Here is a 13,238-nt window from a genome sequence, read left to right on the forward strand (position 1 = left end):
AAACACACACACAATCTTTTAGAAATTCTGAATGGATAACTTTCTTGAGAAAATAGCATTATGTGAAAAAAGAGATTTTGATGATTAAGAACAGAAAAATGATTAGATGAGCTGGTCTCAGAGTTGAAAATTTTCGGCATACTGAGCCAACTAATTTTAGTTACGCTTTTCTTTTAATATTTGTAAAATGTGATGGATTTTAATGCATAATTTGTCTAACCATCATGTGTTTTTTTAAAAGCATGGGAAATAATTTTTAGTCATGTATTTATTTATTTATTTTTAATTTATCTTTATTGTTGAAAGTATTACAGATGTCCCGCTTTCCCCCCCATTGATCCCCTCCACCTCCCATCCTCCCCACTGCCAGGCCTTCCTCATAGTATTGTCTGTGTCCATGGGTTATGCATTTATGCAAATACATTCTTTAAAAGTAAAAGAAATAATCATCATTTCAAAAAGCATAATGTCCTTGTTCTTATGGGCATATAAAATAGTGGTGAATCATAGACTCAATGAATTACTGTATTCAAAGTAAATGTCATGATAAAGGACAGAGACATACTTAAAAATATGATGCAATGCTTTGAGCTTCACAATTACATTATGCATAATTTATTAAGTAGTAATTGTTTGAGTCATATGCAAAGCTATTATTACTATGTCTAATTCCATAGTCTTTTAACTACTGTAGTCAAAATATGTCAGAAATGGTACATTATTTCAAGTATATTTCAGAGTTAGTATTAATTTTTATATAACCTGCTCACCTAAGGTGATTAATATTTTTATATTACTCAGAAGTATCCATTAAAGGCCACAGACTTAAATAGGTGAATTAGGATACACAATGTTTATTTTGTGTGGCAGTAATATTTTAAATTTATATGAGAGGGTCCTGGAATTTAGAAATCCCTTATTTTGTTTCTGATCCAAATGTACATTTGAGTTTGGCCTGATAAAACGCTGGCTTCAATTAAATTATGGGAGAACTTTTTTATCCTGCAAGTAGGTAAAGCATTTATTATAAAGAGTTTTATTTTTTGTCAGTTGCTTAGTCATTATTCTTCCCCATCATTCCCAGGTTGCCTCTGTCTCTTCCTTGGAAGAAATAAGAATTCTGCTGGAATTATAAATTTTGGAACAGGGGAAATGACCACAGGCAGGCAGTCATAGGTAGAAACAGGTGTTGCCACTGCGTGTGGTAAGCACCAGTTTTGACACAAGAAGGAATCTTGAAATCTCCTTTTCAACTACCTTCAGGTTGTTGTCTAGGAAACCCTGACTGGTTTCAATCTTACAGGAGCCTGAATCTTAGAGGTCTCTCCCTGCCTTATAGTCAATTTTAGGAATCATTAACAGCAGTGAAGTTGCCAAATGTGCCTTGAGATTGAGATTTAATTGTTCAAAAATGGGTCTGATGGTCAATTATCACCTATGTCTGGTAAGCTGGTGTATTGTGTTAGGTAAACTCATCAGTAGAAAAAGTGTTAAATCTAAGAGACAATTTCACTTGTCATTCATAAGTAGCTCTCTATGAATTAAGGTGTCTTTCTCAAAGGTCTAAATCTTCTTCAAGGCTTCTTGTTATAGGTAAATGACTTCTGAGATTATTGCTTATCACAAGGACAGTCACTGCCTTGTCAGCATCCATACAAAAGAAAAGGTTTGGAACAGGTGTGTATTCTTGCATAACTTCAGGAAGATGGTAATGATTTATTTCATTCTCTCAAGCTGCCGATTATGTCTCTGCCTTATGACTGGATTTCTGGGTACACTGCCTTCACCCAAACTGATGATAGGGCCGTGTTCCAGTTCATCAACGTTATTTTAGGCAAAAATCCTAGAATGACACAGGTGTCTGTCATTCCCATTAGCTTCCTTTTCACTTTGGAGAGTCCTGTACACCATCTTAATTTCATCCAACACTTTCCCATAGCTGTTCTGTTCTAAAACTAGCTTAGCACTGAACTGGGTTTGACAAATAATTTTTGAACAAACATTATCTCATCTTTTTTGCTTCTTCCCAGGGGCAAATATTTATATTTCAGATTCCACTCACATCATTTAAAAAAAGGAATCTGTGTTGTTTTTACTTCATGAAAACGCTAATTTTAAATCTACATTAAGCTGAATACAAAGTCTTAGTAAAGCAGGCCTGGTGGTCTTGTTTACAGGTTCATGGCCACTGTCCTTTGGCCTTAAAATTTTAGGAAAGGCACTTCCAATGGCTTTCTGTTTGCATGTGTCAGAGCCAGAGCATAGGAATTGACTCTGGCATTCCCTGTCAGATGTTTTTCAGCCACCAGAGCATCAAGTCTCTGTAGCAGGTCATTCTTTGGTGAATAAATTACTTCCACAAAGCCTCCATCCCCTGGCTTCAGCTTAGGTCTCACATTTTCCGCATCATCAACATAGTTACTGTCATGATGTTTGTGGTACAATTTGACAAACCTGGATCCATACATACAGCTGGAGAACATTTAGTAACAATACCTTTATAGTCAATTTCTTCCTCAAGCTTCCAAGGAGAGCTTCTGGTCTTTATCATCTATTCGACCTGTGGGGTATTCTAGGCAGTATCCTCCCCTTGGCAATCAGAAGGACCAGAAGTATACCTTCATAATAAAGAGCTCTTTCTGCAGCACTGCTATTACCCCAACACCCTCAGCCCACAGTCCTTTCCTGGTTGTATGTTTCAGTTTTCCAAGTTCTAGTTTTACCAGAAAGATCCATGTATGTTAGTTTTTCAAGCTTGATTCATTTCCTCTTGAAATTAACTTCTATGAAATAATAGGCTGTTAGGTATTTTGACAATAAGCTATTTGTCCTTGTTTTTTTATTTTCAAACTAGTTAGTTTTCACAGACCTTAGGTAAGAAGTTCATGTCCAAAATGTGGTGTGGAGGGAACGGTGCTCCTTTGGGGAGGGGAATGAAAGAAAAGAAGGAGTCTAAGACAGCAGTCTCAGGAGACACTAGGGTTCACAGACATGCTGACCCATTTTTAGACTTCTTAAGAATTTTAAGACAATAATTTGTGTTGTTTTAAGTCACTAAGTTTGTAAATGCAGCAGTAGAAAATGAATAGAGATGAGAAAGGATGTTCTAAAATGAAGAATCTGCAAAATGCAAAGACTTGGAGCATATCCTATTTAGAGAATGAGGGAGGTTTGGAGTGTTTTGAGTCCACAGTCAGGTAGAAGAAAGGCTGTGGAAGAGATTCATATCAATGGAGGCAGGTAAGGTTACTTACACCGGCCAAAGTCTTCTTCATGTTATAACAAATTTCTGTCTTTAAAATAGTTCTGGCAGTAATGAGCTGGAAACACTGGAAGTATGACACCAAGAGGATTTTTATACTCTATATAATTTTATTATATTATATCCACATTAGCCCTTCACAAAAACTTAGATGAGTACAAGAGAATAAGTTTTGTTAACATAATTGTATTTTCTGCCATGTTTTTCTGTGTGCCTATAATGATTCTTCATTTTCACTTTTTTCATATAAGAATGAGCATAAGAAATCATTATAATAAGTATAGAAGTGTACTGTAATCTCTCCTAGGAGCTTACTGTATGGCACCTGTCTCTATGTTATTTAATTTAACTTATCTGTTAAAAATCACACTTGTAAGAGCTCATATGTCATACTCATTAAAGTGTTACATTCTTTAAAGAATCAAATCCCAAAGAGACATTCATCTCTTTGATAAGGTAAGGAATATTTTTATGTTGTACAGTTAAGAATAAAAACTCAATAAATGCACAAGAAACAAAAAATGCATTTTAAAATAGTATTGCAGATTATTTTGCCTATTCAAATCTTTGCTTTAACAACTCATTTGTCTTGGAAAACGCAATTGATTTTGTTTTTTATATTTGTATTTTTTTTTAAAAATCTGCCCTTTATCTACTTATGTATTTATTTTTAGAGAGAGAGGAAGGGAAAGGGAGAGAAAGAAATATCACTGCGAGAGTGAAACATTAATCGAACACCCCCTACTAGTTATCAAGCCCACAACCCAGACAGGTGCCCTGACTGGGAATCGAACGGGCAAAAGACAACACCCAACCAAGTGAGCCACACGGGCAAGGGCAGAATATGCAATTGATTTTAGGTAAATGCAATTAACTATTTAGGTGAATGCAACTCTGTATTTAATTTGCCTACTTATAATGATAAACTTAAAAAATGAGCCTCAATCCAAAGTATATGAAAGTATGAATTATTGGCACTCATCAGCATTAATAAAAATACAAGTTAATACAACCCTGGCATATTTTATGCTGACTAAAGCAGAAATTTTAAAAAGGTACTCTAGAAATATTGTGGTGCTATTAAAATACATATTCCTTAGTAGAAGAATTCATAAACTCTGTTTTGTACAAAACAAAATGGCATTATATAGCAAGAATCATAAATGTTTGTTCTCTTGATATAATTAACATAATAATTCAAGAAACTATAATTATTTAATTTCTATTTTAAAGATAATAAGTCAACGTAAATAAAAAGTATATTTTCACAAAGATATTTCCTTATAGTATATGTTAAATAAAATTTTTAAATTAGAAATAATTTTATTTAATATTAAAGTGTTAAATCATCATACACCAACACTATGAACTATTATGCACACATAAAATATAATCATTTAATCATTATGAAGAACATATAGAGAAATGAAAGTGGCATATTATAGATAAGGTACAAGTATCAGAATGCTCTGAACACATGTTAAAATGGTATTTATGTGTAGATTCTGGGGTGCCAAAATGCAATCAATGTGGTGAATTTTTGTTTTGTTTTGTTTTCTTTCGTTACATTTTTAGAGAAAGAAATTTTTTTAAAGTTAATGAGATTTTATTTACAACTAAAGGAGTAATCATATTTACAAACGATGTGAAATTCAGATTTATCTTTAAATTTCTGGTAGAAAACATGAGACAGAAGTTACATCTTTAATTGCCTAAATATATTAAATGTATTTTTTAAAAGATTTATTTTTTATTCATTTATTTATTTATTAAATTTATGGGGGTGACAATAGTTAATAAGAACATATAGGTTTCAAGTGTAGGTTTCTATGTTACATGGTCTGCGTATTGCTCTGCATTTAGTTTTGAATGTAGGAGAAGCTACATTGAAACAATATCCTGGAATTATTTTGTGTAAAATAAATGACTATTTTGTGTAAAATAAATGCTTTTAAGGATATCATTATTCTAGTCTTATAACCTTCTTAATAACATCCAGAGACAATTTTTCCTTGTCTCCTTCATCTTGTATACCAAATTCACACTGTAGAAGTTTATATGAAGTTCCTTGGGGAAATCTTGGTATCTCCAGAATGAGTGGACATGGTAGCTGTGGACACAGAGAAGCTTGTGAGACATGAAAAGGTTTTATTTGCATCCAGCCACTCTGTTTTTTTAAAGATCTGCTATTTATGATAATTATTTCTATTCTTATATGGTATCTATGCTACTAATTCCATTTTCTACTCTTACAGAAATGGCTAGAAAATTTAGAATATGCTAAAAATATTGTGTTATAAGTGGTATGAATGTTTTATTTCTGGTTTCAATATTCATGAACAATGTTTTAATTTTACATGATGTGTAAATTTTGGAAAAAACATTTTTTCATCATACTTGGGCATTTTTCTTCTAGCTCAATTTTTAAATTTTTATTAAAAATATTTGCTAAAATACGTCAAATGCTTTTTAAGCACTAAACTATATTTATAACATAATTCTTAATTTGTATTCATAAGATCTCCAGAATTTTTAAAAATGTGCATTTTCTAATAAACTTTAGTTCATCATTGTTAATTTTTATATTGAATTAAACTTTATCTTACTTCATTCAATTTTTGCATTTAAATTCACAACTAAAATTTTTCCATGTTTTTTATGTGCTGTTTTTTATGTATTTGTCAAGCTTTGATGTTACCCTAATGATGGATTATTTTTGGTGTGACATAAACATTTCTATAACATTAATATTTCTGTTCTATGAATTTTATTTTAAACTCCTCCAAATAATATGGGCCTGGTACATTTTTTTAATAATGGTATTTTAAAATTCTTTCCCTCAAGAAAGCACATAATCTTAACTATTTTGTAACCCAATTTCTGCCTTGCTTTCTCCCATCTCCATGTACATCCCCTCCTTAATTTCAAATGAATAAGAGAAGCTGCAAAACCGTTGTTCTTAGGAGCATTTGAGATCTTGTTCCCAAGCATATGCTGTTAGTTTGTCTAAAATAAACACTTATAAAAATTCAAAAAAATAAATAAAAGCCTTGCTTATGGGGAATATGGTTATTATTGTATGTCTTGGCTTTCCATGTCTTTTTTCATTAACTTTAGTAATTGATTGAACATTAACTATTTTCCTCAGTTTTCAAGTGTGACTATAATCTTTTTTTATTCATTCAGCAAGTATTTATTGAACTATAAAAAAATTGTTTTTCAATTACAGTTTACATTTAATATTATTTTGTATTAGTTTCAGGTGTACATCATAGTGGTTAGATAATCATATACTTTATGAAGGACATTATATAGAAAAAAATATATATAGGCCACTATCCCAGAGAACATAGATTCTAAAATCCTCAACAAAATATTAGCAAAACAGATGCAGCAGCAAATTAAAAATATCATACACCATGATCAAGTGTGATTTATCCCAGGGATGCAAAGCTGGTACAATATCTGCAAATCAAAAAATATAATACACCAAATAAACAAAATGATGGATAAAAATTGCATGATCATATCAATAGATGCAGAAAAAACATTTGATAAAATCCAGCACCCATTTATGAGAAAACTCTCAGCAAAGTGGGAATCAAGGGAACATACTTCAACATAATAAAGGCCATATATGAAAAACACAGCAAACATCATACTCTAAGGGCAAACCTAAAACCATTACCATTAAGATTAAGAACAAGACAGGGGTGTCCACTTTAATCGCTCTATTCAACATAGTCCTGGAAGTCTGAGCCACAGCCATCAGACAAGAATAAATAAAAGATATCCAAATTGGAATGAAAGAAGTAAAACTGTCATTATTTACAGATGACATGATACTGTATATAGAGAACCCTGAAGATTCCACCAAAAAACTATTAAAAAGTATAAGTGAATTCAGTAAAGTAGCAGGATACAAAATAAACACACAAAAATCAGTTATATTTTAATGCACCAACAGTGAACTATCAGAAAGGGAAACTAAAATAACACTCCTATTTAAAATTGCATCAAAATAAAATCAAATACCTAGGAATAACTCTAACCAAGGCTGTAAAATACCTGTACCTGGAAAATTATAAAATGCTGAAGAAAGAAACTGAAGAAAATACAAAGAAATGGAAACATAAAGTGATTTCATGGATAGGGAGTAATAAAATAATTAAAATGCCCATTCTATTCAAAGCAATATATAGATTCAATGCAATTCTTATCAAGATACCAATGGTATATTTCACAGAACTAGGATAAATATTCCAAAAATTTATATGGACCTACAAAAAAAACCCTAATTGCCACAGTAATCTTGAGAAAGAAAAACATAGTTGGAGAATCAAGCTACCTGATATCAAACTATATTACAAGGCCATAGTAATCAAAATTGTATGATACTGACATATAACCAGATATATAGGTCAATGGAACAGAATAGAGAGCCCAGAAATAAACCCGCATTTTTATGGTCAATTAACATTAGACATAGAAAGTAAGAACATACACCAGGGTGGAAATAAATTATGTTGAGAAAATTAGACAGATAAGTGCAAAAAAAATGAAATTAGACCACCCTCTTACAATATACACAGGAATAAACTGAAAATGAATTAAAAACTTTAATATTAGACTTGAAACTGTAAATATTCTAGAAGAAAACAGAGGCAGTTAAATCTCTGACATTTCTTGTGGCAATATTTTTTCTGATATATATCCTCAGGCAAGAAAAGCAAAAGAAAAAATAAATTTGACTACATCAAAGTAAAAAGTTTTTGCACAGCAAAGGGAATCCTCCAAAAAACAACCAATCCAATTAAAAAATGGGCAGAGGACCTGAATAGATACTTCTCCAGAGAGGTAATAAAGATGGCCAATAGATATTAAAAGATGCTCAACATTACTAATCATCAGAGAAATGCAAATTAAAACCAAAATGAGATATCACCTCACACCTATTAGAAAGGCTACCATCAATAAATCAACACACAAGAGTTGGCAAGGATGTGAAGAAATGGGAACCCCCTTGCCTTGTTGGTGAGAATGCAGATTGGTGCAGCCACTGTGGAAAACATTATGGAGTTTCCTGAAAAAATTAAAAATGGAACTGCCTTATGACCCAGCAATTCCACTTCTGGGAATATGTTGAAGAAACCCAAACACTGCAGCATTATTTACAATATCCAAGATTTGGAAGCAGCCCAAGTGCCCATCGGTAGATATAAAAGCTGTGATACATTTACACAATGGAATATTACTTGACCGTAAAAAAGAAGGAAATCTTACATTTTGCAGCAACTTGGATGAACCTGGAGAATATTATGCTAAGAGAAATAAGTCAGAGAAAGAGAAATACCATATGATTTCACTTATTTGTGAAATCTAATAATAAACAAAAATACAAAATAAGAACAGACTCATAGATACAGAAAACAGACTGGAAGCTCTTAGAAGAAAGTGGGGTATGTGATAAAAGTAAAAGGATTAAGTAAAAAAATCCTCATGAAAAATGTCATGGTATATATAAACGCACAGGGTGGGGGAAAAGTCAGTGTACAGTTGTTTGTATGGAAAATAATAAAATGATAAAAAATAAAAAATAAATGCACAATCTAGTTAATGAAACAGCATAGTTTAAAAGAATGATAGCCAGATGAACACTCAGTTGTTATATTAATAAAACTAAAAGAATAAACAGAAAATAACTTTATAGAACTTAAAAATTTTAATTTCTTAATTTTAAAAAAAGTAATTCTGTGATGGAAGACAAGACTTGGAAAGGCAAATAGATATAATATTTCATAGAAATAAAGGCAATGCAATAAAAGTAATGAATAAAGTAACACAGGACAAAGAGAAAATATTCCAAAGTTCAAATAGAATAAAAGGAACAGATGATATAGAAGAAGAGAGAAAGGGAGAGAGAATTAGGAGAGAATCATAACTGAGAAATATAATCCCATTATTCATAATATCTTTAACTGCTTGCTCAATCTTCTAATGTCTAAAAAAGTTTCAGAATTACCAACCTGAATTCTACAAAAGACCTGTAGCAACTAGAGTTTAATATTTGTTTAAAAAGTTCTTTGTGTTTAACTTGAGGGTATATAGTCCAAATACAATGCTCAAGATTTACTTGAAGGAGTTCTTTCTCCTTCTTTGGGGTGGTTGTATCATTTATGTGAATTCAGTTTGGTCCATCTGTTCCTGTTTGAATTAAATGTTATGATAGCTTTACCACAATTGTTCATTGTTTTTATTGATATTTTTATTTCTCTCTCTCTCTCTCTTCCTCCCATCTATGTAATATTTTAACATAGTTTCTATAGTCAGAACCACACCATAATGTACATGCATAGAACTGACACAATATGACTCTTTCATTTGTTCCCACCCATCTGCCTATAGGTAACAATATTATGCAACTCTGGTTTAGTGCTATACTCCCATTTTTCTTTTAGAGAGGAGGCAGAAGGGTATTTTCTTATTCCCTCACCTCTAATTTTTTAACAAAATATGGAACATATAGTTATTCTTTTGAACTTTTTTTTTTTTACTTAAAATACTTAAAAATTATGCTATATTAGTTTGAAAGAGATAGTTTTATTTTTAAAGCTGCATAGGACACCATTCTATCTATATACATTGTTGATTTAGCTAATCTCTTATGTTTGGACATTTAACTAATTTCCCATAGTTTTTCAATGACAAATAATGAGGCTGTATCATCATTACATTTGTGGAAGAGAGATTACTGGTTCAAATGGTAATATGTAGATTTTATGGAATTACCAAATTCCCTTCCTTAGAGCTGTGCAAACTGGCATTCCTTAGCAATTTATACCAGTGTGTTTTTTTCACTACAACCTTATCACAGAGTGATTTATAATACCTTTTCAATTTATCTAGTTATCTATCAATCCATACATACATACATGTAATTTCTCTAAATTTTGTCACTTTTGTAAGTAAAAAAATGATATCTCAGTATAGTTTTAATTTACATTCCCCTTATTATAAGTAAAGTTTAACAATTTTTCTTACAATTTAAGGGTCTTTTTGTCACTTTTATATATTCTGCTTAAGTCTTTGCCCATTTTTTATTGAGTAATTTTTGTGTGTATTTAAAAACAACCTCTTTTAAAGCAGTTTTTAGTTCATAGCAAAATTGAGAGGAAGACTGTTTGACCTACCGTATTGTCTCTACTCTTTGTCTATTTCTCAGATATGGTCTGTTCCATTGATCTTTGTCTGGTCTTCCACCAATACCACATTGTCTTGATTATTGTAGCTTTATAGTAAGTCTTGAAGTTGCCTAATGCTAGTTTTCAATCTTTGTTCTTTTTTAAATATTGTGTTGGCTATTTTGTGTCTTTTGATTCTCCATATAAATTTTAATTCAGTTTGTTGATGTCCACAATATCACTTGATGGGATTTTGATTGGGATTGCATAGTATTTATACATCAAGTTGAGAAGAACTGACAAATTTATAATATTGAGTATTCTTATTCTATTTCTACTTATTCTTATATATTTCAATTTATTTAATTTTCCTTTGACTTACTTCATCAAAATTTTTGGTTTTCTTCATATAGCTCATATACATAATTTGTTAGATTTATCCCTAAGCAATTTTTTGTGTGCTAATGGTATTGTGTTTTTATATAAATGGTATTGTGTTTTTATTTCAAATTTTACTTGTTAATTGATATTATATAAAAAAGTGATTGACTTTTCTGTTTTCCTTCCCAATCGGTAAAACTTTTATTCCTTTTTTTGTTATGTTTTGTTTTAATCCGTCAGCTAGAACTTTCACTACAATTTTGAAAAAGAATAGTGAGAGGAGGGAACATTCTTCTCCTGTACTTGCCTTAGGTTTGTCACCATGAAATGATTTTAGCTGTAGTTTTTTGTAGATATTCCATATCGAGTTGAGGAAGTGCTCCTCTTCCTTGTTTACTAAGAGCTTCAATCATAAATGGTTGTTGGATTTTGTCAAATGCTTTTATTTCATCTATTGATATTAACATGTAATTTTCTTTTAAGCCTGTTGATGTTATGGTTTACATTAATGGACTTCCAAACATTGACTATATCTAGAAGAACTCTCATTTGATTGTGGTATATAATTATTTTAATAAATTGTTGGATTTGATTTGCTAATATTTTGTTGAGGTTTTTTGTTTTGTATCTTTGTTCATAAGAGATAAGATTCTATAGTTTTCTTTTCTTATTATATATTTGCCTGGTTTTGGTATTAGGTTAATGCTGGCCTCAAGGAATGTTTCTATCTTCTGAAAGATATTGTAGAAAACTGATATAAGTCTTTCCTTAAATATTTAGTAGAATTCACTAGTGAACCCATCTGGATTCAGTGCTTACTAATTTGAATTTTTTGAATTGGCTAACATCTGCTAATATGTTGACTATTAATGAGAAGAGTGGTGTACCTTTTTTAAAAAAATTAATGAAAGTATCATTTGAGTTTCTGTATTTAGTAAAATACTGGTTTTAGTGTTAAAATTATATAAATTATGCATGTCACATTAAAATTTAAACATCATTTATTGTTTCCTTGAGGGTTCCGCCCCCCCAGAAATGGGTTACAGATTATGCAAAGGTATTTCCATCACTTGTGGAGAAAAATCAGATGTTTTCTCCTTAGATCTATTAATTAAGGTGTGCAAAAAAACATTAACATATCAGATTTGATTGCAATTCTTTGAAAGGCCTGCTTATAAGTTAGATCACTGGCTGTTGCCTAGGAACTTGTTTTTTGGGGAGGATTATTATCACTCTAATGGATAAGCGTGGCTCACTGTATCTAAACTGTTTGTTCAAATCATATGGATTATAGATAATTCCTTCTTTTCTTCTATGAGTCTGAAATTTTGATACAGTCCCTCATAGAAACCCTGGACACTAAGTCCCTAATGAGCTTCCCTGGTAGATAACATTTCACAAGTGTTGTCAATTCTTGTTGCTAAGGAAATTAAGTACAGCCTCTGTGACTTCCCTGGGAGAGAACTCTTGGAAACATGTACCTGGTTTCATCCAGACTTTGTCCCATATGCCTTTTCCCTTTGCTGATTTTGCTTTCTATCCCATCACTGTGATAAATCATAACTATTAATGACTATATGCTGAATTCTGTAAATTCTCCTAGCAAATCATCCAACCAGGGGTTGTTCTTGTGTGTCTCCAATACATAAGGTATTTTTTAAAAAAATATATCTTTATTGATTTCAGACAGAGGAAAGGAGAGGGAGAGAGAGAGATAGAAACATCAATGATGAGAGAGTCATTGATCAACCGTCTATTGCACGCCCCCGACTGGGGATCGAGCCCTCAACCTGGGCATGTGCCCTGACCAGGAATTGAACCCAGATCGCCTGGATCCTAGGTCGACGCTCAACTGCTGAGCCACGTCCGGCCGGGCATAAGGTATTTTTATAGCAGAGGATTTCCTAATATTATATCAACATTTTATTTCTAGAATAAATCCACTTGATTATGGTATATCAGATTCTTAATGAGGTATTGTATTCTGTTTGCTAATATTTAAAAAACGTGAATCAATATTAATGTTAAATTTGCAATTTTTATTTTTAAATGTTTTTATCAGGTTTAAGAGTAAATTTAGAATTTTTTGTTTATTTTCTCTGAGCTGGAAAACAGCCTTTGAAATTTTAATAGAATTTTTATTTTAAATTATCTGGGTTGGATGATTTATTGTGAGGAAGTTTCTTAATAGGTTACTAATATTTTTATAAGGAAATTAGCCTACTTAGCCTTTGATATGTATACTAAGGTTAATTTTGACAAACTGTATTTCCCTAGGAAATTACCATTTTATCTCTCAAATATATTGCAGAGATTTTAGAATTTTAAAATAATGTATTCCATTTCAATGATTACTTCCCCTTGTCCCTTCTTATTTTTTTTATAATTTATGTTTTCATCTTTTTCTTTAAGTT

General features: G+C 31.4%; 1 pseudogene; it reads right to left on the reverse strand.

Moving 5' to 3' along the window:
* Positions 1-2,201: 2,201 nt before the first annotated feature.
* LOC107524865 (ADP-sugar pyrophosphatase pseudogene) lies at positions 2,202-3,275 on the reverse strand (annotated as a pseudogene).
* Between the last annotated feature and the right edge of the window lie 9,963 nt (positions 3,276-13,238).

The sequence above is a fragment of the Miniopterus natalensis genome, chromosome 10, assembly GCF_054644295.1.
Source record: "Miniopterus natalensis isolate mMinNat1 chromosome 10, mMinNat1.hap1, whole genome shotgun sequence".
In the NCBI taxonomy this organism is placed as follows: Eukaryota; Metazoa; Chordata; class Mammalia; order Chiroptera; family Miniopteridae; genus Miniopterus; species Miniopterus natalensis.